This window comes from Bos javanicus, chromosome 4 (assembly GCF_032452875.1).
Source record: "Bos javanicus breed banteng chromosome 4, ARS-OSU_banteng_1.0, whole genome shotgun sequence".
Taxonomy (NCBI): Eukaryota; Metazoa; Chordata; class Mammalia; order Artiodactyla; family Bovidae; genus Bos; species Bos javanicus.
This window is the reverse complement of record NC_083871.1, coordinates 74285735-74310825: the sequence shown is the minus strand read 5'-3', so window position 1 is coordinate 74310825 and position 25091 is coordinate 74285735. Positions and strand designations below refer to the sequence as shown.

The 25091-nt window shown below is 38.2% G+C and overlaps 1 long non-coding RNA gene across 1 annotated transcript in view; it reads right to left on the bottom strand.

The window, feature by feature from the left end:
• LOC133246263 (uncharacterized) overlaps window positions 1-14542 on the bottom strand; it is a 72504-nt gene extending 57962 nt beyond the window's left edge. Inside the window, exon 1 of the long non-coding RNA XR_009735989.1 lies at window positions 14388-14542. This is a non-coding gene — a long non-coding RNA (uncharacterized LOC133246263). The remainder of the gene's footprint in view (window positions 1-14387) is intronic.
• Between the last annotated feature and the right edge of the window lie 10549 nt (window positions 14543-25091).

Here is a 25091-nt window from a genome sequence, read left to right as displayed (position 1 = left end):
TCAAAGGGATAACTGATTTATATTTCCATCTGTAAAAATACAAAGTTCCTCTGAGTTTAACTTCCTTACACAGAACTACAGAAGCATCATGTATGAACCCTGAAATTATATCAAACACTGCTGATCAGCTCAGTTTACTGATTGTTTAGTTACGTCTGATTTCTAAATCTATGTTCAAATATATCATTCCTTCCTATGAGGAAGAAAAGAAGATTCAGACGCCTTTATTTTGTTGCTGTTGTGTTTTAAAGTAGTTTTGGGGGGATATTTTGTTTCCTCATAAATAAATGAATGCATAAAAACCCTCTTGTTCTTATCTGGGAAGATTAAAATAATGAAGTTTTATTTTGTGCATTTAAAATGAGTTTTAACAGAATATCTAACATTGGGTTTTGCTAAAATGAGTCTGAGACAAATATTTGGATACAGGTGTTGTTTTGGGGAAAGTAATCCCAGGAAGCAAAACTGATAGATGAGAAAAGTAAAATGCAAAAGGGAAAGCAAACAGAAGGCTGCATAAGTGAGTTGACCATCACTAGGGATAACCAGTACTCTCCCACAGTTGCCTCTGGGAAGTCTCATAAAATACATCTTGGAACTACCTACCCAGGTAATGAAAGGCAAGAGTCTTTGACCATCAGTTCCTGTACCACTTATTATGGTAGGCTCAGGAACTACTAATCACCCTGGACTTCCTGGGTACACATGCATGAATCCTGATCAGGATGTGGCAGGGTTTCATATACAGTGGTGTCAAAGAAGTACCATAGCAGAAATCAAGAAGTATTCTGTGTGTTTTGAGGTGAGGATCTGCATTTGGTCTGTGTAATACAAGCCTTCTAGCAGTTTGCCAGAGGCTCCAGTTAGCATCTGTTACATAATAAATAAGGTTAGTACCGTTGGATCTGTGGGGTCATATGGCCTGCATAATTGAGAATCTTCTCCATAGTCTGGACCTGTAACTTGGACCTGGAATTACAAAGCAGCTTCTTTCTCTGGACCCCACTTCAGATTAGTAGAGTTCGCAAGTCACCCATTAATATAAAAATCTGCCAAACCTGGCTTGTGGGCCAAATGCAGTCTGCTACTGAAAAAAACTTGCTACTGGAACAGCAGCACACCCATTTGTTTATGTACCATCTATTGCTGCTTTTGTGCTATCAACAGCAGATTTGAGTAGTGGCAACAGAAAGCATTTGGTTTGCAAAGACTAAATATTTACTAATCTTATTTTCAGAGCAAAAGTATGTTAACTTCTAGAATAATAAATGGGAGAGAGGGACATTTTCATAGGTGTATTATATATGTTTAAAATTGGAAAACAAAACAAAACATCAAGTGATGTGGCTTATGAAAAGTAGCTGTTGTAATGTGCAACTTTTCTCAGTGTGGAAGGTGCCATATTAGAGCAATTCTATTAAGTCCTTTTCAGGTTTCCCTCATGGCTCAGATGGTAAAGAATCTACCTGCAATGCGGGAGACAGAGGTTTGATCCCTGGGTCAGGAAGATCCCCTGCAGGAGGGCATGGCAACCCACTCCAGTATTCTTGCCTGGAGAATGCCCATGGACAGAGAAGCCTGGTGGACTATAGTTGCAAAGAGTTGGACACAACTGAGTGACTAAGCACAGCACATTAAATGCTTTTAATTGGTTTAACTGATATTAAATAAAGTTGACTCTGAACACCACAAATTTGAATTGTGGGGGTCTAGTTACACATGGATTTTTTTCAATAAATATGTACTATAATACTATACAATCTGTGGTTGTTTGGATCAGTGAATGCAGAAGCCTGAATGCAAAAGGCCACCTGTAAACTTATAGACAGGTTTTCCACTGAGAGGAGTGCCAACTCTCCTAACTCCCAGGTTGTTTAAGAATCAACTGTATAATCTTATATGCAGATATAGTAAATGAGGGTCTCTTTAAAAGGTGACCTAGATGCTACCTGAATCTGAGTTTATTGAATCGGTAGATGACTGACTTGATCCTGATAACTCCTTTATTCAATGTTTTCTTATGAGTTAATAAACACCAGCCAACTCAATATACATATAGTAACACCTTGCCCATATTGTTCAAGGGCCACAGTCACTACACCACTATTTTGCATCATTTCACAATCCATGGATGAGAATCATGGTAATTGTGATGCTATCCAGTATCAGTGGATTTCACCATCCCACTTACCATCAAGAAGTATGTCCACATTGCTGTCTGACCTGTGGTTTATCCAGCTTTATAATCCCATTCTAAAGGTCTGCTTACTAGGGTTGCTTGAGGCATAAATCAGATTAGTCTAAGCTTGGGTTCTCTGAAAGCAGAGCTGGAGACAAAGACTTACATGTAGATCATTATCTTAGAAATATGACCCCAAGGAGCAGGAATGGCAAATGTGTCCTGAAGCACAAAAGTGGGTAAGAATTAATACAAAATAGGCATTATTGAGCTGACCACTGCTACAAGAAAATGGCACGTAGATACACAGTCCCATGTGACTTCCTGAGGATATTTTTGAACTGTGCTTGGGACATTTGAGCATTAGTTTACTAGCGTGTGAGATGAGTGCAATTGTGTGGTAGTTTGAGCATTCTTTGGCTAAAGAGCCTCTTGATGAAAGTGAAAGAGAGTGAAAAAGTTGGCTTAAAGTTCAGCATTCAGAAAACTAAGATCATGGCATCAGGTCCCATCACTTCATGGCGAATAGATGGATAAACAGTGGAAACAGTGGCAGACTTTATTTCTGGGGGCTCCAAAATCACTGCAGATGTTGACTGCAGCCATGAAATTAAAAGACACTTACTCCTTGGAAGACAAGTTATGACCAACCCAGACAGTATATTAAAAAACAGAGACATTACTTTTCCAACAAAGGTCCATCTAGTCAAAGCTATGGTTTTTCCAGTAGTCATGTATGGATGTGAGAGTTGGACTATAAAGAAAGCTGAGCACTGAAGAATTGGTGCTTTTGAACTGTGGTGTTGGAGAATACTCTTGAGAGTCCCTTGGACTGCAAGGAGATCCAACCAGTCCATCCTAAAGGAAATCAGTCCTGAATGTTCATTGGAAGGACTGATATTGAAGCTGAAACTCCAATATTTTGGCCATCTGATGCAAAGAGCTAATTCTCTTGAAAAGACCCTGATGCTGGCAAAGATTGAAGGTGAGAGGAGAAGGGGATGACAGAGAATGAAATGATTGGATGGCATCACCAACTCAAAGGACATGAGTTTGAGTAAACTCTGGGAGATGGTGATAGACAAGGAGGCCTGGCGTGCTGCAGTCCATGGGGTCGGAAAGAGTTGGACACGGCTGAGCGACTGAACTGAACTGAGGCATTACATTTTAAAACAATATTAGTCATAGAGGAGTATTGATCCACTTTCATAGGCATTTCACAACATAACTGAAGTCTCAGAGTGGGACATGAAGGGTTCATTGCATGGGTTCAAAGCAAGGGGATAGCAGGCTGCACCTGTGTAAAGCCAGTAATCTCCACACTTAACTTGACAGGAAATTGATGAACCTAATGGGAGATGCCCAATAGATTATATTCAGTTCAGTTCAGTCGCTCAGTTGTGTCTGACTCTTTGCGACCCCATGAACCACAGCACGCCAGGCCTCCCTGTCCATCACCAACTCCCAGAGCCCACCCAAACCCATGTCCATCGAGTCGGTGATACCACCCAACCATCTCATTCTTTGTCACCCCCTTCTCGTCCTGCCCTCAATCTTTCCCATCATCAGGGTCTTTTCAAATGACTCAGCTCTTTGCATCAGGTGGCCAAAGTATTGGAGTTTCAACTTAAACATCAGTTGTTCCAATGAACACCCAGGACTGATCTCCCTTAGTATGGACTGGTTGGATCTCCTTGCAGTCCAAGGGACTCTCAAGAGTCTTCTCCAATACCACAGTTCAAAAGCACCAATTCTTCAGTGCTCAGCTTTCTTTATAGTCCAACTCACATCCATACATGACCACTGGAAAAACCATAGTCTTGACTCTGGAATTTACCTGTTTTTGATAAAAATAGCTAAAACCATAACAGATATATATATATATATATATATATATATATATAATATATATACAGTTAGCCTATCATCAGCAGGTTGCACATATGCAGATTCAACTAACCTCAGATGGAAAATATTGGGAACAAATTCCATAAAGTTCCAAAGAACAAAACTTGAATTTGCCATATACCTGGCAACTATTTACATAGCATTTACATTCTATTAGGTATTATAATAATATAGAGGTAAATTTATAGTACATTGGATTATATGCAGCAGGTTATATGCAAATACTATGCCATTTTTAAAAAGATACTTGAGAATCCATGGATTTTATTATCTGTGGGAGTCCTGAAACCAATCCTCAATGGATACCTGGGGACAACAGTATTTATACTTCTAACAATCCAGCTTCTGGTACAAAGATGTAATCCAAAAACAAACAAAAAGACAAAAAAAAAAATCCAAGTGATTCTACTATAACAATCAGTTTAGAGGAAGCAATGGAATGTTTTATGTTTTTATAATTAGGCAAAGGAACTGAATAGACACTTTTTCCAAAGATGGCATACAAATGGCCAACACGTATGTATGCACATATGTTCAATGTCTCTAATCAAAGAAATGAACATCAAAGCCACAATGAGATATCATCTTTTATCAGTTAGAATGGATTCATCAAGAAGACAAGAGATAAAAAATGCTCATGAGGACTTAGAGAAAAAGAAACCCCTGTGTATTATCAGAGGGAATGTAAATTGGTACAGTTGCTGTAGAAAACTGTATGGAGTTTCCTCAAAAAAATGAAAGGAACTACCATGTAATCCAGCAGTTCTAATTCTGGGTATTTATCTGAAGGGAAAGAAAAAATATTTGCTCCCCTATATTCATCACGGCATTATTTACAAGAGATAAGACATGAAAAATCCCTAAGTATTCATCAATGAATAAATGGATAAAGAAAATAGGATACACTCATACATTGCAGACAGACGCTTTACTGTCTGAGCTACCAGGGAAGCCACACTCATTACTCAGTCATAAAAGAGAAAATCCTATTATTTGGGACAACATGGATAGACCTTGAGGGCATCCATTTTAAGGAAAATAAACCAATCAGAGAAAGACAAATACTGTGCAGAATCACTTATATGAGGAAAGTTAAAAAAAAAAATCATGGAATATAAAAGTGGTTGTTGGCAGCTGGAGGTGGGGGAAGAAAGGGGAGGTTGGTAAAAGGATATAAACTTTCAGGTATAGAAAAATAACTTTTAAATATGCAAAAATATTAGCAGCCTGAGGATCTGAAATATGGTGACTATACTTGATGGTACCATATTATACAAAACTGACCCTTGAACAACATAGGTTTGAAATGTCTGGGTCCCCTTACATATAGATTTTTTTCAGTAGTAAACACTGCAGTACTTCATGATCTGTGGTTGGCTGAATTTTAGGATCCAGAGCAACTGAGGATCTGGAGGGCAGATTATAAATTATACTGGGATTTTTGACTGTGCAGAAGGTCGGCATTCTTAACTCTGGCACTGTTCAATGGTCCACTGGATTTGAAATTTGCTACAAATAGAAGTAAATGTTCTCAACAAAACAAAAGCAAAATTGAGATGATGGATGTGAAGATATCAATTAACTACATGGTGGGGGTTCTTCTCATAGTATATGAACAGAGATTTTTAGAAGAAACAAAGTAATGTTTTGTTTGTGTAATTTTGCTGTGAGAGCAGCTCCAGTTGTTGTAGAGTTGCAATGTCTAAAACTAATAGGAAGCTCACTATCTTTCAGGTTAGAGAATTTACAGGCGGAAAGTTGGAGAAAACAAAACTGTTGTAGAGTGAAGTATGTCAGACACAGAAAAACAAATGCTATATGATACCACATACATGTGGAATCTAAAAAATACAACCAACTGCCGCTGCTGCTAAGTTGCTTCAGTCGTGTCTGACTCTGTGCGACCCCATAGATGGCAGCCCACCAGGCTCCCCTGTCCCTGGGATTCTCCAGGCAAGAACACTGGAGTGGGTCGCTATTTCCTTCTCCAATGCATGAAAGTGAAGAGTGAAAGTGAAGTCGCTTAGTCGTGTCCGACTTAATTTAGCGACCTCATGGACTCCTCTGTCCATGGGATTTTCCAGTGAGTATAACAAAAAAGAAACAAACTAGTGGTGACCAGTGGGGAGAGGGAAGGTGGGGAGGAGCAATATTGGTAGGGAATTATAGGCATGAAATAAGCTATGAGAATATATGATACAACACAGGAAATATAGTTATTATTTTATAATAAGTATAAATGGAATATAGCTTTTAAAAATTGTGAATCACTATATTATGTACCTACAACATAATATTATATGTCAACTATACTTCAAGTTAATAAATACATAAAATTAAAATAGTAAAAAACAATAATAATAGTAATAAAATGGAGTATAGGTCCACACACTGCATTGATTGAAAGGACATTTTTGAGATGTGGAAATTTGAATACTAACGATATTTGATACCATGAAGAAATCATATTTAAATATTTATGGTATGATAGTGGTATTGTGATTTAATTAAGAACCTTTTTAGAGATACATACTGAAATTTTTATAGATAGAATTATATGATGTCAATTTTCCTTTAAAGTAATACTAAGAAATGGAAGTGATTAGGGTATGAATGGGAGAAGGCAATGGCACCCCACTCCAGTACCCTTGCCTGGAAAATCCCATAGACGGAGGAGCCTGGTAGGCTGCAGTCCATGGGGTCGCTAAGAGTCGGACACGACTGAGCGACTTCACTTTCACTTTTCACTTTTATGCATTGGAGAAGGAAATGGCAACCCACTCCAGTGTTCTTGCCTGGAGAATCCCAGGGACAGCGGGGCCTGGTGGGTTTCCGTCTATGGGGTCGCACAGAGTCGAACACGACTGAAGCGACTTAGCAGCAGCAGCAGGGTATGAATAAAGCCTAATTGGCAGTGAGTTAATAATTCTTAGGACTAAGTAATAGGTGTTCGTTATATTATCTTGTTCATTTTCAAATATGTTCAACATTCTCCAAAATGAGTGAGTAAGTGAAAGTCTCATTGTGTCAGACCCTGTGACCCCATGGACTATATGATCCATGGAATTCTCCAGGCCAGATTACTGGAGTGGGTCACCTTTCTCTTCTCCCGGGGATCTTCCCAACCCAGGGATTGAACCTACATCTCTTGCGTTGAAGGCAGATTCTTTACCAGCTGAGCCACAAGGGAAGCCCAAGCATACTGGAGTGGGTAGTCTATCCCTTGTGCAGGGGATCTTCCCGACCCAGGAATTGAACCGGGTCTCCTGCACTGAAGGTGAATTCTTTACCAAATGAGCTATCAGGGAAGCCTGTAAAACTTTAAAAAGTGAAAAGAGGAACTTTAAAGGAAAATACCAGTGAATTTCAAATATAAAACCTCAAACTGTAAAATTCCTAAAAAGAAAACTTGATGGTATAAAATCTTTGACTTTGGTTTAAGCAAATATTTCTTAACTGCAACACTGAAAGTATGGTAAACTTAAAAGCAATAACAATAAATTTGACTTATCCAATAATTTTTGCTTTTTGAAAGATGATAAATAACACTTTATCATTGGGAATAAAACTCCAAGCCATTGACTGAGAGAAAAAGTTTGCAAATCACATATCTGATAAAGACTTGCATCTAGACTGCAGTGTCTCAAAATTCAATAAAGTAACAATTCAAGAAAAAAAGGGCAATGTTTTGAATACCTAAAAATCTACATAAATGCAAATATAAAAAGAAAATAATGTCTAACAACAGTCATTAGAGAAAATCTAAACCACTATGAGATTTACTATATATCAAGTAGGTTCTCTAATATTTTTAAAAAGGACTATCCCAGAACTATTTGCCAGGATTTAGTGTACTGAAAGCCATATGCACTGCTGGTAAGAATGTAAAATGAAACAATCCTTTGGAAAATAGTTTTGCCATGCTTAAAGTGAAATGTACACCTATTTTAGTACTTTGTCATGCTAGTTATAGGTATTAAGAGAAATTAAAAGCACATGTCCATACAAAGAATTGTACATGAATGTTCATAGCAACGTTATTTGCAACAGACAAAAACTGAATCTTAATAGCTAATTGATAAAGAAACTATGCTAAAGCCATACAATAAAATACTAACTAAACAGTGGGAAGAAAATGAACTGTTTTGCTAGTAATCATATGGATGAAGGTCAAAATAATTACGCTGAGTGAAATACCAGCAAAATGGAGTATATACTACATGATTCCTCTTACATAAAATTCTAGGGAATGGAAATGAGTATTAGCAGACAACAGATCAGCAGTTGCCTTGGACTGTCAGGAGATGGAGCAGAGAGGTGCAGGTGGTAGGGACTGCAAATGGGCATGAAGACATTTTGAAGGTTGGGTGTGTGCTCATTTTCTTGATAATGCAGATGATTTCAGGTTATATACAAATGCAAATCTTAACCTGAGAAATGTATATGTTCAGTTTGTTACAGTGCAATGAGGCATGTGTGCTCAGTCCTGTCTGACTCTTTGCAACATGGATTGTAGCCAGCCAGGGTCCTCCCGCCATGGAATTCTCCAAGCAAGAATACTGGAGTGAGTTGCCATTTCCTTCTCCAGGGACTCTTCCCAACTGAGGGATCGAACTCACGTCTCCTGTGTTGTCTGCATTGGCAGGCAGATTCTTTACCAGCTGAACAGTGCCATATGTTTCAATAAAGCTGCTTTTTAAAAATCAGAGGATACAGGAGAATAAATCTGGAAAATTGGAGTTTGTGTAATTTGAAGTTTAAAATGCTTGTAGTTTGCTTACTTTAAGAATTTAGTATAAGAATGTTTGTTTAAGAGTAAAGTACAGTTTTGTAGCCACCCAGCGGTCATCCTTTCCTGTTTTGATAATGGCATACTTATTCCTGTGTGGGTAATTGACTCTTCCTCATTGTCTACAGTCCCAAAGAGACCCTCAATAAATTTCCCTGACCCTCTTCATTAAGGAGGAGACATATAACCAAAATAGAATTAGTGGACTTTGTATCTCCCTAGGCATTGATTTTTAAGTGAAGAGATTTAAGGGGACTAAAGCAGTTGGAGTTTATTAATCTTGGCTGTAAAGACTTAAAACAAAATAAAACAAAACTGCAAATGAGTTTCTATAACTAGAACCCTGAAGCTTCCTGTTGTTTTTTGAGCCTGGTTCCTACTGTTTTCTGAGCCTGGTTCTATATCAATTTCCCCACCCACTGCCTTTTAAAAAATTCTGTGAGCTAGCTGATACCTTTCCAATAAATTATTTTTATGCTTAATTTATCTAAATAAAGTTTTAGTTATTTATAGGAAAAAATATAAAAAGGAAAAAATAAATGGGGAGAGAGACGTCAACTGTAGTCTCTCTCAAGTTGTATGACTGAAATATTTTCCATACCCTTAAAATCTTGCTGAATAAAATAGACAACATTGCATTTTTAATAAAATAGTGAAGATTGGTATGCTTGGAGAAAAACAAGAGCTTCCAATCATCCTCAAGTAAGAGTTCAGTCAAAGAGATTAAAAGAATCCTTTCAGACTATTTCCACTAGTGCTTTCTTATTTTTCATTTGTCTTGTTGTTGATAATGGGGGAGGTAAAGAGGTTTAATGTATCTTTACCACTCAGTCATCACCTTGGAATACTGGCTTTCCTAGGGTTACTGGTTTCCTAGGGTTAGCTGGAGCTTTGACCCTAAATTGCATGATCTTTTTTTCCCCTTCTCCTTTGTAGACAACCTCCCACATTTATTCTCTGTGTGTTATATTTTGCACAGAGCTATCTTAGGCCTCCTTTTTTCTCTCATCTACACATCTTTCTTGTGTGAGCTCATCTATCTCCAAAGACTTCTGTGATTATCTAGTACTCGGTGACCCCTAACTCTATCTTAGATCTCTTACAGGTCTAGACTCATTAAGCCTCTTGCTTGTTAGACATCTTAAGCATTTAGTCACTCGGTCACATCTGACTCTTCGAGACCCCATGTACTGGAGCTTGCCAGGCTGCTCTGTCCGTGGGATTTCCCAGACAAGAATACTGGAGTGAGTTGCCTTTCCTTCTTCAGGGGATTTTCCTAATCCAGTGATCGAATCTGGGTCTCCTGCATTGCAGGTGGATTCTTTACCATCTGATCCACCAGGGAAGCTTTAAATGAAACATGGCTCCAAACTGAACTCATCATCAACACAACCTTAACTCTGTTCCTATTTTCATGTCTCCTGAATTCACTAACTTATTCAAAGCCCCTTTTGTTCATGCCCCAACCCAAATAATCATCAAGGATTACTGTGCCATCTGCAGATTAAAAAAAAAAAAAGTATCATTTTCAATAAAGAACAAGACCTACGAAGGCAGGGGTTGTGCCAGTCTTTTTCGGTGGATGCATCTTGAGCATCTAACACAATGTCCAGCACATAGTAGACATCTTGATATTTAAACTGATAAAAAGATATTAGTTATCCCAAATTGTTTTAAAAGTCTAGAAGCTTGGATAAAAATGCTCCAGAAAGTGGGCATAGAGGGAACATACCTTAACATAATAACGATCATATATGAAAAACCCACAGTAAACATTATTCTCAATTACAAAAAGCTGAAAGCATTTCCTCTAAGATCAGAGACAAGACAAGGAGGTCCACTCTCACCACTAGTATTCAACATCATTTTGAAAGTCCTAGCTGCAGCAATTAAAGAAAAAGAAATGAAAGAAATACAAATTGGAAAAGAAATAGTAAAATTATCACCGTTTGCAGATGACATAACATTATACATAGAAAATCCTAAAGATGCCACCAGAAAACTACTGGTGTTAATCAATGGATTTGGTAAACTTGCAGGATACAAATAAATACACAGAAATCTCTTGCATTCCTATACAGATAGCAACAAAAAATTAGAAAGAAATTAAGGAAACAATCCCATTTACCATTGCAACAAAAAGAATAAAATACCTAGGAATAAACTGACCTAAGGAGGCAAAAGACCTGTACTCAGAAAAGCATAAGATACTAAAGAAAGAAATGAAAGATGACATAAACACATGAAAAGATGTGCTATGTTCTTGGGCTGGAAGAATCAATATCATGGAAATAATTATACTACCAAAAGCAATCTACAGATTCAGTGCAATCCCTATCAAATAACCAATGGCATTTTTCATGGAATTAGACCAAAAATTTTTACAATTTGTATGGAAACACAAAAGACCCCGAAGAGCCAAAGCAATCTTGAGAAAGAAAAACAGAGCAGAACAATCAGGCTCCCTAACTTCAGACTAAACTATGAATCTACAGTAAACAAGACAGCATGGTCCTGGCACAAAAACAGAAATACAGACCTGTGGAACAGGATGGAAGCCCAGAGATAAAACAAGACTCTTATGGTTACTTAAACTAAGACAAAGGAAGACAGTACGTACAATGGCGAAAAGCCTCTTCAGTAAGTAGGGCTGAGAAAACTGGACAGTTACATGTAAAAGAATGAAACTAAATGAAACTACAACAGCCTCTGGGGCTTCCCTGGTGGCTCAGTTGGTAAAGAATCTACCTGCAATGCAGGAACCCATGTTTGATGCCTGTGTCAGGAAGATCCCCTGGGGAAGGATATGGCAACCCACTCCAGTATTCTTGCCTGGAAAACCCCATGGACAGAGAAGCCCGAGGGATACAGTCCATGAGGTCACAAGAGTAGACACAACTTACCTACTAAACCACCACCACCACCACAAGCCTCTAACACTATACACAAAAATAAACTCGAAATGGATTAAAGAACTGAATGTAAGGCCAGGCACTATAAAATTCTTAGAGAAAAACATAGGCAGAACACTCTTTGACATTAATCCCGGCAGGATTTTTTCTGACCCACCTCCTAATGAATATAAAAGCAAAATTTAACAAATGGGACCTAGTTAACAGCTTTTGCACAGCAAAGGAAACCATAAACAAGACAAAAAGACAACCCTCAGAATGGGAGAAAATATTTGCAAATGAAACCACTGATGAAAGATTAATCTCCAAAATTTAGAAACAACTCATGCAGCTCAATACTTAAAAAACCAAACAACCCAATCAAAAAATGGATGGAAGACCTAAATATACATTTTCCAAAGACATACAGATGACCAAGAGGCACATGAAATGATGTTCAACATCACTCATTTTTAAACAAATGCAAATCAAAGTACAATGAGGTACCACCTTACACCAGTGAGAACGACCATCATAAAAAAAACCTATAAACAATAAATGCTGCAGAGGGTGTGGAGAAAAGGGAGCCCTGTTACACTGCAGGTGGGAATATAAATTGATACAGCCACTATGGAAAACAGTATGAAAGTTCCGTAAGCTGAAAATAGAACTGTAACCCAGCAAACATATAACCCAGCAATCCCACAACCCAGCAATCCCACTACTGGGCATATACACAGGGAAAACCATAATTCAAAAAGATACATGCACCACAGTGTTCACAGCGGCACTGTTTACAAGAGCCAGGATATGGAAGCAACCTAAATATTTATCAACAGAGGAATTGATAAAGAAGATATGCTTACATATATACAGTGGAATACCGCAGCCATAAAAAGGAACAAAATTGTGACATCTGCATAGATATGGATGAACTTAAGAGACTGTCATCAAAGTTAGAAGAAAATATATATATATATTTATCCATATATGTGGAATATAGAAAAATAGTACAGATAAACCTATATGCAAACATAAATAGAGACACAGAGGTAGAGAAAAAAGATATGGATACCAAGAGAGAGAAAGGGAAAGAAAGGGGATGGGAGATGGATCGGGAGGTTAGGATTGACATATATATATATTACTATGAATGGGATAGATAACTAATAAGAAATTAATATATAGCACAGGGGAAAATGAAAGAAGTTACAATCTGTTTGTAGGACATCCATTAAGTTAATCCTAAAATGTATTCCAATATATATTCAGTTCAGTTCAGTTCAGTCACTCAGTCATGTCTGACTCTTTGCGACCCCATGAATCACAGCACGCCAGGCCTCCCTGTCCATCACCAACTCCTGGAGTTCACCCAGACTCACGTCCATCGAGTCAGTGATGCCATCCAGCCATCTCATCCTCTGTCGTCCCCTTCTCCTCCTGCCCCCAATCCCTCCCAGCATCAGAGTCTTTTCCAATGAGTCAACTCTTCGCATGAGGTGGCCAAAGTATTGGAGTTTCAGCCTTAGCATCATTCCTTCCAAAGAAATCCCAGGGCTGATCTCCTTCAGAATGGACTGGTTGGATCTCCTTGCAGTCCAAGGGACTCTCAAGAGTCTTCTCCAACACCACAGTTCAAAAGCATAAATTCTTCGGTGTTCAGCCTTCTTCACAGTCCAACTCCCACATCCATACACGACCACAGGAAAAACCACAGCCTCGACAAAACAAAAATGGCAGCACCTAATGGATCTGGTGCTTCCCATTCCAGTAATTACATGAATAAATAGACTCTTGGTCCCAACACATAGTTATTTTCCTTAACAGAATCCCCTTAGTGGTATTTAGGCCACATGCAGAGAGACTGGTCAAATGAGAGCCTAGGAGGAAAGGGCTAAAAATTTCACTTTGTTGAACAAGGGAGGCAGAGAATGCAAAATCTTTTATTTGTTAGTTACCACCCTTCTAATGACATTCAAAGTTCTGAATTTTAGGTTTTCAGTGCAATTGGTGATTGTATTTAAAAAATCTAAAAAATAACCCACCTTTGAATACCACTGTCTTACAAAAGAGTCTGCAATCTATCTGTACAGTATAAGTCAAAGGTATCTTTTATTGTATTACCTTAAAAAAAAAATATATGTAATTTAAATAACCACAGCCTGAAGGACTCTTTCAACATTTAAGCAAAATGGATTACCTCAATTTACTGAAAAGTGTATTTATTCTGAGGAAATACATTGAGTTCCTTTTGTACAATTCTGACTTGACAAAAAGAACACAAAACATAGTAAGTAAAACAATGGGTTGGCCAAAATGTTTGTGTTTTTCCATTGAGATTTTATGGAAAAAGCCTAGTGAACTTTCTGGCTAATTCAATACATAGGTTCCCTGCTGGTTTCCTTATCAGAGTTATGAATGTGGAAAAGAAGATGTGAAACTACAGAGATATTCAGATTCACTCCAATACAAAGATTTTACTCTGAGCTATTTGACCTCCTCATCACTAATGCAAATGCACTGTATTTTACAACCATCTCCTACTGTGCTTGTACCCTTTGTGTTGACATGATCAGTAACAGGATACCTCCAACATTCCGATTTCAGATTATGACCTCACCTTATATTGCTTTGGGCTTCCCTGGTGGCTCAGTGAAGAATCCGCCTGCAATGTGGGATACCTGTGACATGAATAACAAGAAGTAGGCCAGGGTAAAGTCATGGGGGAGGAGTATTGCAGGCAGCTGTTGTTGTTCAGTCACTAAGTTATGTCTGACTCTTTGCGACATCATGGACTGCAGCACACCAGTCTTCTCTGTCCTTCACTATCTCCTGGAGTTTGCTCAAAGTCATAACCATTGAGTTGGTGATGCCATCCAACCATCTCCTCCTCTGTTATGCCCTTCTCCTCCTGCCCTCAATGATTCCCAGCATTAGGCTCTTTTCCAATGAGTGGGCTTTTCTTACCAGGTGGCCCAGCAAATGCAAGGGTATGAGTCTGGGACAAAGGTGTTGGCTTAGAGGAACAATAAGACACTAAATGATTAACAGTCAAGTGGTAGAGTTTGGCAGGGATCAAGTCATAAAACAAAATTATATGTAGAATGTGATAATGCTTTTTGCAAAAACAGAAAGGGATGATTTAATCTTCCTGTAAACAAACTATACCTTCTGATCTCTAGCTTTCTCTAATCTGTTTCCTCCTGACACTATGAAGATGTGCCTGTAGTCTCACTAAGGGCCAGTTCTGTGCTTCTGGCTTGTACTGTACCCCTTCGTTCCCTCCTAAACGTTTCACTCTTTTGTTACCCTCTCGTTATCTAATACCAACACTTTTTTTTCTGTTCTATTGAATAATTTACACTAATGTGCTCTGTTATTTCTAATCTTACAAAAAATATTACTTAAAAGTCTCACGTTTTAAATTACATTCTGCACTTACATTACATAACAGCATTTGATTCTTTTTCATACCTTTCACTGTAACTGATAATGGAAAAAAAGTCCAATGCTGTAAGAGCAATATTGCATAGGAACCTGGAATGTTAGGTCCATGAATCAAGGCAAATTGAAAGTGTTCAAACAGGAGATGACAAGAGTGAACATCAACATTCTAGGAATCAGAGAACTCAAATGACTGGAATGGGTGAATTTAACTCAGATGACCATTATATCTACTACTGTGGGCAGAAATCCCTTAGAAGAAATGGAATAGCCATCATGGTCAGCAAAGGAGTCAGAAATGCCATACTTGGACACAATCTCACAATGACAGAATGATCTCTGTTCATTTCCAAAGCAAACCATTCAGTATCACAGTAACCCAAGTCTATGCCCCTACCAATACTGCTGAAGAAGCTGAAGTTGAATGGTTCTATGAAGACCTACAAGACCTTCTAGAACTAACAGCCAAAAAAGATGATGTCCTTTTTATTATAGGGGACTGGAGTGCAAAGTAGGAAGTCAAGAAATACCTGGAGTGACAGGCAAATTTGGCTTTGGAGTACAGAATGAAGCAGGGTAAAGGCTAACAGTTTTGCCAAGAGAACAAACTGGTCATATCAAATACCCTCTTCCAACATCACAAGAGAAGACTCTACACATGGACATCACCAGATGGTCAATACCGAAATCAGATTGATTATATTCTTTGCAGCCAAAGAGGGAAAAGCTTTATCCAATCAGCAAAAACAAGACTGGGAGCTGACTGTGGCCCAGATCATGAATTCCTTATTGCCAAATTCAGACTCAAATTGAAGAATGTAGGAAAAACCACTAGACCATTCAGGTACGACCTAAATCAAATCCCTCATGATTATACAATGGAAGTAATAAATAGATTCAAGGGATTAGATCCAATAAACAGAGTGCCTGAAGAACTATGAACCGAGGTTTGTGACACCGTACAGGAGGCAGTGATTGAGACGATCCCCGCAAATAAGAAATGCAAAAAGGCAAAATGGTTGTCTGAGGAGGCCTTACAAATAGATGAGAAAAGCAGAGAAGTTAAAGGCAAAGGAGAAAAGGAAAGATATCCATTTGAATGCAGAGTTCCAAAGAATAGCAAGGAGAGATAAGAAAGCCTTCCTCAGTGATTAAGGCAAAGAAATAGAGGAAAACAATAGAATAGGAAATACTATAGATCTCTTCAAGAAAATTAGAGATACCAGGGGAACATTTCATGCAAAGATGGGCTCAATAAAGGACAGAAATGGTATGGACATAATAGAAGCAGAAGATATTAAGAAGACACGGCAAGAATACACAGAAGAACTGCACAAAAAAGATCTTGATGACCCAGATAATCACGATGGTGTGATCACTCACCTAGAGACAGACATCCTGGAATGTGAAGTCAAGTGGGCTTTAGGAAGCATCACTAGGAACAAAGCTAGTGGAGGTGATGGAATTCCAGTTGAGCTATTTCAAATCTTGAAAGATGATACTGTGAAAGTGCTGCACTCAATATGACAGTAAATCTGGAACACTCAGCAGTGGCCACAGGACTGGAAAAGGTCAGTTTTCATTCCAATCCCAAAGAAAGGCAATGCCAAAGAATGCTCAAACTACAGCACAATTGCACTCATCTCACATGCTAACAACGTAATGCTCAAGATTCTCCAAGCCAGGCTTCAACAGTACCTGAACCATGAACTTCCAGATGTTCAAGCTGGATTTAGAAAAGGCAGAGGAATCAGAGACCAAATTGCCAACATCTGTTGGGTCATCGAAAAAGCAAGAGAGTTCCATAAAAACATCTATTTCTGCTTTATTGACTATGCAAAAGCCTTTGACTGTGTGGATCACAACAAACCGTGGAAAATTCTTAAAGACATGGGAATACCAGACCACCTTATGTGCCTCCTGAGAAATATGTATGCAGGTCAAGAAGCAACATTTAGAACTGGACATGGAACAACGGACTGGTTCCAAATTGGGAAAGGAGTACGTCTAGGCTGTAGTCACCCTGCTTATTTAACTTATTGTCACCCTGCTTATTTAACTTCTACTCAGAGGACATCATGCAAAATGCTGGGCTGGATGAAGCACAAGCTGGAATCAAGATTGCTGGGAGAAATATCAATAACCTCAGATATGCAGATGACACCACCCTTATAGCAAAAAGCCAAAAATAACTAAAGAGCCTCTTGGTGAAAGTGAAAGAGGAGAATAAAAAAGTTGACTTAAAGCTCAATATTCAGAAAACTGATTGTGGCACCTGGTCCCATCACTTCATGGGAAATAGATGGGGAAACAGAGGAAACCGTGACAGACTTTATTTTGGGGGGCACTCCAAAATCACTGCAGATGTTGGCTGCAGCCATGAAGTTAAAAGACACTTACTCCTTGGAAGAAAAGCCAACTATGATCAACTTAGAAAGCTTATTAAAAAGCAGAGACATTACTTTACTAACAAAGGTGCGTCTAGTCAAAGCTATGGTTTTTCCAGTAGTCATGTATGGATGTGAGAGCTGAACTATAAAGAAAGCTGAGTGCCGAAGAATTGAGGCTTTTGAACTGTGAAGGCTTATGAAAGCCCCTTGGACAGCAAGGAGATCCAACCAGTCCATCCTAAAGGAAATCAGTCCTGAATATTCATTGGAAGAAGTGATGATGAAGCTGAAACTCTAATACTTTGGCCACCTGATGTGAAGTATTGACTCATTGGAGAAGACCCTGTTTCTGGGAAAGATTCAAAGTGTGAGGAGAAGGGGTCAACAGAGGATGAGATGATTGGAATGTATCATCGACTCAATGGACATGAGTTTGTATAAACTCTGGGAATTGGTGCAGGACAGGGAGGCCTGGCATGCTGCAGTCCATGGGGTCACAAAGAGTCGGACACAACTGAGTGACTGAACTGACTGACCCTTTCACAGAATACTTAAGTTTAAGTTATACTGGTTTTCTCCTTGTCGTCATCTCCCATTCTCCCATCTCCTTTCAAGGTTTCTTTCATCAGGCTTTTATCCTCCACTTTGCTAAAACTGCTCTCATTAATTTCTATTAACAATCTCATGCTTCCCAGCAGAATTTAACACAATTGACAACTATCTAATTTAGTATCTATCCAAACTTTGGATATTGAAGGACCCCAGAATTTGATTTTAAGCTTCATTCTTTCTCTAAAAAGCCTTCCAATGTAATCTCACCTAGTTGTGCTGCTTGAAATAATGTGAACTGGGCAATAAGTTCCAAACATATGTCCTTGCATCTAATTTTTCCTCTGAGCTCCAAATTCATAAACCCAGCTGTCACTGGAATGACTAATAGACATCTCAAATTAAACATGTCTAAAATAGAACTTTTTGATTTGTGTCTCCCTCCCTACAACAAGATTTTCCATCAATCTTTCCTATCTCAATAAAGAACACGATCATTCACTCAGTTGCTCAAAACAAAAAACCTTGAGGTCAGTCTTAATGCCTTTTTTTCCTTCACCACCACTTGTCTCGACACACACACACACAAAACGTATACTTCAGTATTAAATCATGTCAGGTTTGCCTCTAATATACACACCAGATTTGATCATGCTTACTTCTTCATTGCTGTTCCCCTAGTCTAAGACACTATCATCACTCATTAGGCTATGACATTGACATCTACACTGAGTTTTCCACGTAAGTAAATTTGGTCAGGTAAAATTCATTCATTGATGGCAGCCAATGCATCTTTTACAATGTAGATGAAAATTAGATGTTTTCAGCCTTGCTGAAAATCTTTCTATAGTTTTTCAGAGCACTTTGAAAATTCAGATCCTTATTACGTTCTACACATCACTTGTTTTATGACTTGATCCCTGCCAAACTCTGCCTCTTGATTGTTAACCACTTAGTGTCTTATTGTTCCCTCCAAACCAGCCCCTTTGTCCCGGATTCATACTCACCCTTGTATTTTGCTGGGCTACTTGATATGAAAAGCCCACTCATTGGAAAAGAGCCTAATGCTGGGAAAGATTGAGGGCCTGAGAAGGACATAACAGAGGATGAGATGGTTGGATGGCATCACTGACTCAATGGGTATGACTTTGAGCAAACTCTGGGAGATAGTGAAGGACAGAAGAGACTGGCATGCTGCAGTCCAGGAGGTCACAGAGAGTCAGACATAACTTAGTGACTGAACAGCAACAGCTGCCTGCAATATTCTTCCCCCAAGGCTTTGCCTTGGCCTACTCCTCCTTATCATTCATGTCACAGCCTAACTGACAAACATAACTCTGTTGCCTCCTCATGTCCTGTTTTATTGCCCAGATTTTGTTTATGTCACTTTGCAAAACCTAAAATGATCTTTTTATGTATTTGTTCATTCGATGTTTTTCTACTCTTCCCCTCCTACCCCAGTATATGAATGTCAGATGAACAAGGACCTTGTCTGTTTCTTAATCCTACCTTGAGTACTGACAATATCAGAAGCTACTACATACCTTGATAAAAATTAGTTGAATGAATGGTAGGAATGAGTATGAAATATGCACAATTAGTGAAAGAAGATATTCTTATCATGATCTTTATTTCAATAACAAAGTAATAATTTTGAAACTTTTGCAAATTCTAGTTTTGTGTTGTCAAAGGTAGAAATTTTAAGTGGTAAATTCTGTAATTTTCATGTTACACTTACTCCTAATACTGTCATTATTACTAGGAGTTATGGTACTTAAGAGAAGAGCTAACACCTATACTGCTCAAACTCTTCCAGAAAATTGCAGAGGAAGGTAAACTTCCAAACTCATTCTATGAGGCCACCATCACCCTAATACCAAAACCTGACAAAGATCCCACAAAAAAAGAAAACTACAGGCCAATATCACTGATGAACATAGGTGCAAAAATCCTTAACAAAATTCTAGCAATCAGAATCCAACAACACATTAAAAAGACCATACACCATGACCAAGTGGGCTTTATCCCAGGGATGCAAGGATTCTTCAATATCCGCAAGTCAATCAATGTAATACACCACATTAACAAATTGAAAAATAAAAACCATGATTATCTCAATAGATGCAGAGAAAGCCTTTGACAAAATTCAACACCCATTTATGATAAAAACTCTCCAGAAAGCAGGAATAGAAGGAACATACTTCAACATAATAAAAGCTATATATGACAAACCCACAGCAAACATTATCCTCAATGATGAAAAATTGAAAGCATTTCCTCTAAAGTCAGGAACAAGACAAGGGTGCCCACTTTCACCATTACTATTCAACATAGTTTTGGAAGTTTTGGCCACAGCAATCAGAGCAGAAAAAGAAATAAAAGGAATCCAAATTGGAAAAGAAGTAAAACTCTCACTATTTGCAGATGACATGATCCTCTACATAGAAAACCCTAAAGACTCCACCAGAAAATTACTAGAACTAATCAATGACTATAGTAAACTTGCAGGATATAAAATCAACACACAGAAATCCCTTGCATTCCTATACACTAATAATGAGAAAACAGAAAGAGAAATTAAGGAAACAATTCCATTCACCATTGCAACGGAAAGAATAAAATACTTAGGAATATATCTACCTAAAGAAACTAAAGACCTATATATAGAAAACTATAAAACACTGGTGAAAGAAATCAAAGAGGACACTAATAGATGGAGAAATATACCATGTTCATGGATTGGAAGAATCAATATAGTGAAAATGAGTATACTACCCAAAGCAATTTATAGATTCAATGCAATCCCTATCAAGCTACCAACGGTATTCTTCACAGAGCTAGAACAAATAATTTCACAATTTGTATGGAAATACAAAAAACCTCGAATAGTCAAAGCTATCTTGAGAAAGAAGAATGGAACTGGAGGAATCAACCTACCTGACTTCAGGCTGTACTACAAAGCCACAGTTATCAAGACAATATGGTACTGGCACAAAGACAGAAATATAGATCAATGGAATAAAATAGAAAACCCAGAGATAAATCCATGCACATATGGACACCTTATCTTTGACAAAGGAGGCAAGAATATACAATCAATTAAAGACAATCTCTTTAACAAATGGTGCTGGGAAATCTGGTCAACCACTTGTAAAAGAATGAAACTAGAACACTTTCTAGCACCATACACAAAAATAAACTCAAAATGGATTAAAGATCTAAACGTAAGACCAGAAACTATAAAACTCCTAGAGGAGAACATAGGCAAAACACTCTCTGACATACATCACAGCAGGACCCTCTATGACCCACCTCCCAGAATATCGGAAATAAAAGCAAAAATAAACAAATGGGACGTAATTAACCTTAAAAGCTTCTGCACATCAAAGGAAACTATTAGCAAGGTGAAAAGACAGCCTTCAGAATGGGAGAAAATAATAGCAAATGAAGCAACCGACAAACAACTAATCTCAAAAATATACAAGCAACTCCTACAGCTCAAATCCAGAAAAATAAATGACCCAATCAAAAAATGGGCCAAAGAACTAAATAGACATTTCTCCAAAGAAGACATACAGAGGGCTAACAAACATCACTCATTATCAGAGAAATGCAAATCAAAACCACTATGAGGTACCATCTCACACCAGTCAGAATGGCTGTGATCCAAAAGTCTACAAATAATAAATGCTGGAGAGGGTGTGGAGAAAAGGGAACCCTCTTACACTGTTGGTGGGAATGCAAACTAGTACAGCCACTATGGAGAACAGTGTGGAGATTCCTTAAAAAACTGGAAATAGAACTGCCTTATGATCCAGCAATCCCACTGCTGGGCATACACACTGAGGAAACCAGAAGGGAAAGAGACACGTGTACCCCAATGTTCATCGCAGCACTGTTTATAATAGCCAGGACATGGAAGCAACCTAGATGTCCATAAGCAGATGAATGGATAAGAAAGCAGTGGTACATATACACAATGGAGTATTACTCAGCCATTAAAAAGAAAACATTTGAATCAGTTCTAATGAGGTGGATGAAACTGGAGCCTATTATACAGAGTGAAGTAAGCCAGAAGGAAAAACATAAATACAGTATACTAACGCATATATATGGAATTTAGAAAGATGGTAACAATAACCCTGTGTACGAGACAGCAAAAGAGACAGTGATGTATAGAACAGTCTTATGGACCCTATGGGAGAGGGAGAGGGTGGGAAGATTTGGGAGAATGGCATTGAAACATGTAAAATATCATGTATGAAATGAGATGCCAGTCCAGGTTCGATGCACGATACTGGATGCTTGGGGCTAGTGCACTGGGACGACCCAGAGGGATGGTATGGGGAGGGAGGAGGGAGGAGGGTTCAGGATGGGGAACACATGTATACCTGTGGTGGATTAATTTTGATATTTGGCAAAACTAATACAATATTGTAAAGTTTAAAAATAAAATAAAAAAAAGAATACATTATCTTTGAGAAATTTCATACATATAGGTACATGAATTTATATTTTTATAACTATTATTTATAGAAACCCCCCCAAATTCTGAATTTAATAAATTACAGGTATTTTCCCTTTCTTTTTTATAATATTGGAACTAATCTCCTCTGCTACCACCAGTGAAAAAGTAAAAAGCCTTAAAAATAGACTTTTCCAATTGGTGCAAATATACTATTAATATGTTCTATTTCTATTGTAGCTCAAGCTAATTGGAGGAACAATCTACGGGAAAAAAGGGAAATTTTGCCTAGTTGATCTAGAAATTTACTGATATCCTTGTTGAAAGAAAGTCAAGCTTAGGGAAAGGAGTAAAAAGAGCTGCCAATCATGAAATACAACTATACAAGGATTTCAGAAAATCCTCTAATGGCAAATTTGACATTATTAAATTATGTCACTTAAAGACTGAAGATAGACAGTGTGTTATCTTCAAGCTATTTTTTAAATGTCCCTACTTTGATTCCTCTATAGCTCACATTATGTTCATTCATGGATGTATTCCACTTAAGCTTCTAAATGTCTTATCATCCCTTCCAGCAATTTAAATAGCTCTGTTTCTAACAGGGACTATAAAGCACCAGGATGATATAATCATAATTTCAATCTGAGAACTTTCCTCTACAAATGAGTTAGCACACATTTGAGGTATGAATCCTTTAATTCTAAGTTTATTTAAAATAGGTATATAAGATGAGGCTCTGTTATAAAGTGAAAATATATTCTCCATAACTTCTTTGATTTCTAGCCCTCAGAACAATAAATATACACATACTCTTGCATATACCTAGGGGAGACTTGAATAAGTATAAAAAATAAATAAGTCTTGGAAAGTTATTTTAAGAAAAGGCCTCATTTTATACAAGATGGTTGGACAGCTTCCCTATCAATATTTGTCTAGCAATGGATTCAGCTCTTCTTCTGTCAAGTGTTAGTTCATACCTTTGTCATCCAATTCCTTGATCTATTAACTAATTTTTTTGGATATTATTCATTATAAATTAGGCACTGACACAGGCACAGGGGATAAATACCCAAGTTAAAAAATTTGTTCTAGCCAAAATACTTTAAAATCTAATGGAGAGATTCACAAATAGACTAAACACTGCACAATGATATCATTATTGCTACAATGGGAATATACATATACAGTATGTTCTAGTCTGCCTGAAGTATTCAGGGGAGAGTCCCAGAATCTGCTCATACCTATAGCCAACCGTCCCTGAAAATGAGTCCTGTCTGCTCCAGTGCAGGCATATTTGAAAGGATTGGAGATCACTTAATGCAAAGACTGTGTAACAAGAACATGCAGGAAAACTAAGGAACTGAACTACAAAAACTAGAGCTCAAAACGTGTTGAGATGTCTGCTGTTCTACTGATGGGTGGCAATTACATAATATTATATAATAATTGAAAAACTAGAGCAAGATTAAGTGACTGCAGATAAAGTGGTCTGAGGTCAGTGGTCTAGGACACAGTTCCAGTAGCCAAAGGGATCACCAGATTGGTTGGCAATTTGCTGCTTGATTCCATCTACCTTCTATTTTTTCACCCATGTGAGAACTAGGTCTGAAGCAATGTGTTCAGGGTTGCTTCTGATTGCTTCAAAACTACTGGAGAGTATGTAGAAAGAATCAAGTTCAATTCAGTTCAGTTCAGTTCAGTTGCTCAGTCGTGTCCGACTCTTTTCGACCCCATGAATCGCAGCACGCCAGGCCTCCCTGTCCATCACCAACTTCCGGAGTTCACTCAGACTCACGTCCATCGAGTCAGTGATGCCATCCAGCCATCTCATCCTCTGTCGTCCCCTTCTCCTCCTGCCTCCAATCCCTCCCAACATCAGAGTCCTTTCCAATGAGTCAACTCTTCGCATGAGCTGGCCACAGTACTAGAGTTTCAGCTTTAGCATCATCCCTTCCAAAGAAATCCCAGGGCTGATCTCCTTCAGAATGGACTGGTTGGATCTCCTTGCAGTCCAAGGGACTCTCGAGAGTCTTCTCCAACACCACAGTTCAAAAGCATCAATTCTTCAGCGCTCAGTCTTCTTCACAGTCCAACTCTCACATCCATACATGACCACTGGAAAAACCATAGCTTTGACTAGATGGACCTTAGTTGGCAACGTAATGGCTTTGCTTTTGAATATGCTATCTAGGTTGGTCATAACTTTTCTTCCAAGGAGTAAGCGTCTTTTAATTTCATGGCTGCAGTCACCATCTGCAGTGATTTTGGAGCCCCAAAAATAAAGTCTGACACTGTTTCCACTGTTTCCCCATCTATTTCCCATGAAGTGATAGGACCAGATGTCATGATCTTCGTTTTCTGAATGTTGACCTTTAAGCCAACTTTTTCACTCTCCTCTTTCACTTTCATCAAGAGGCTTTTGAGTTCCTCTTCACTTTCTGCCATAAGGGTGGTGTCATCTGCATATCTGAAG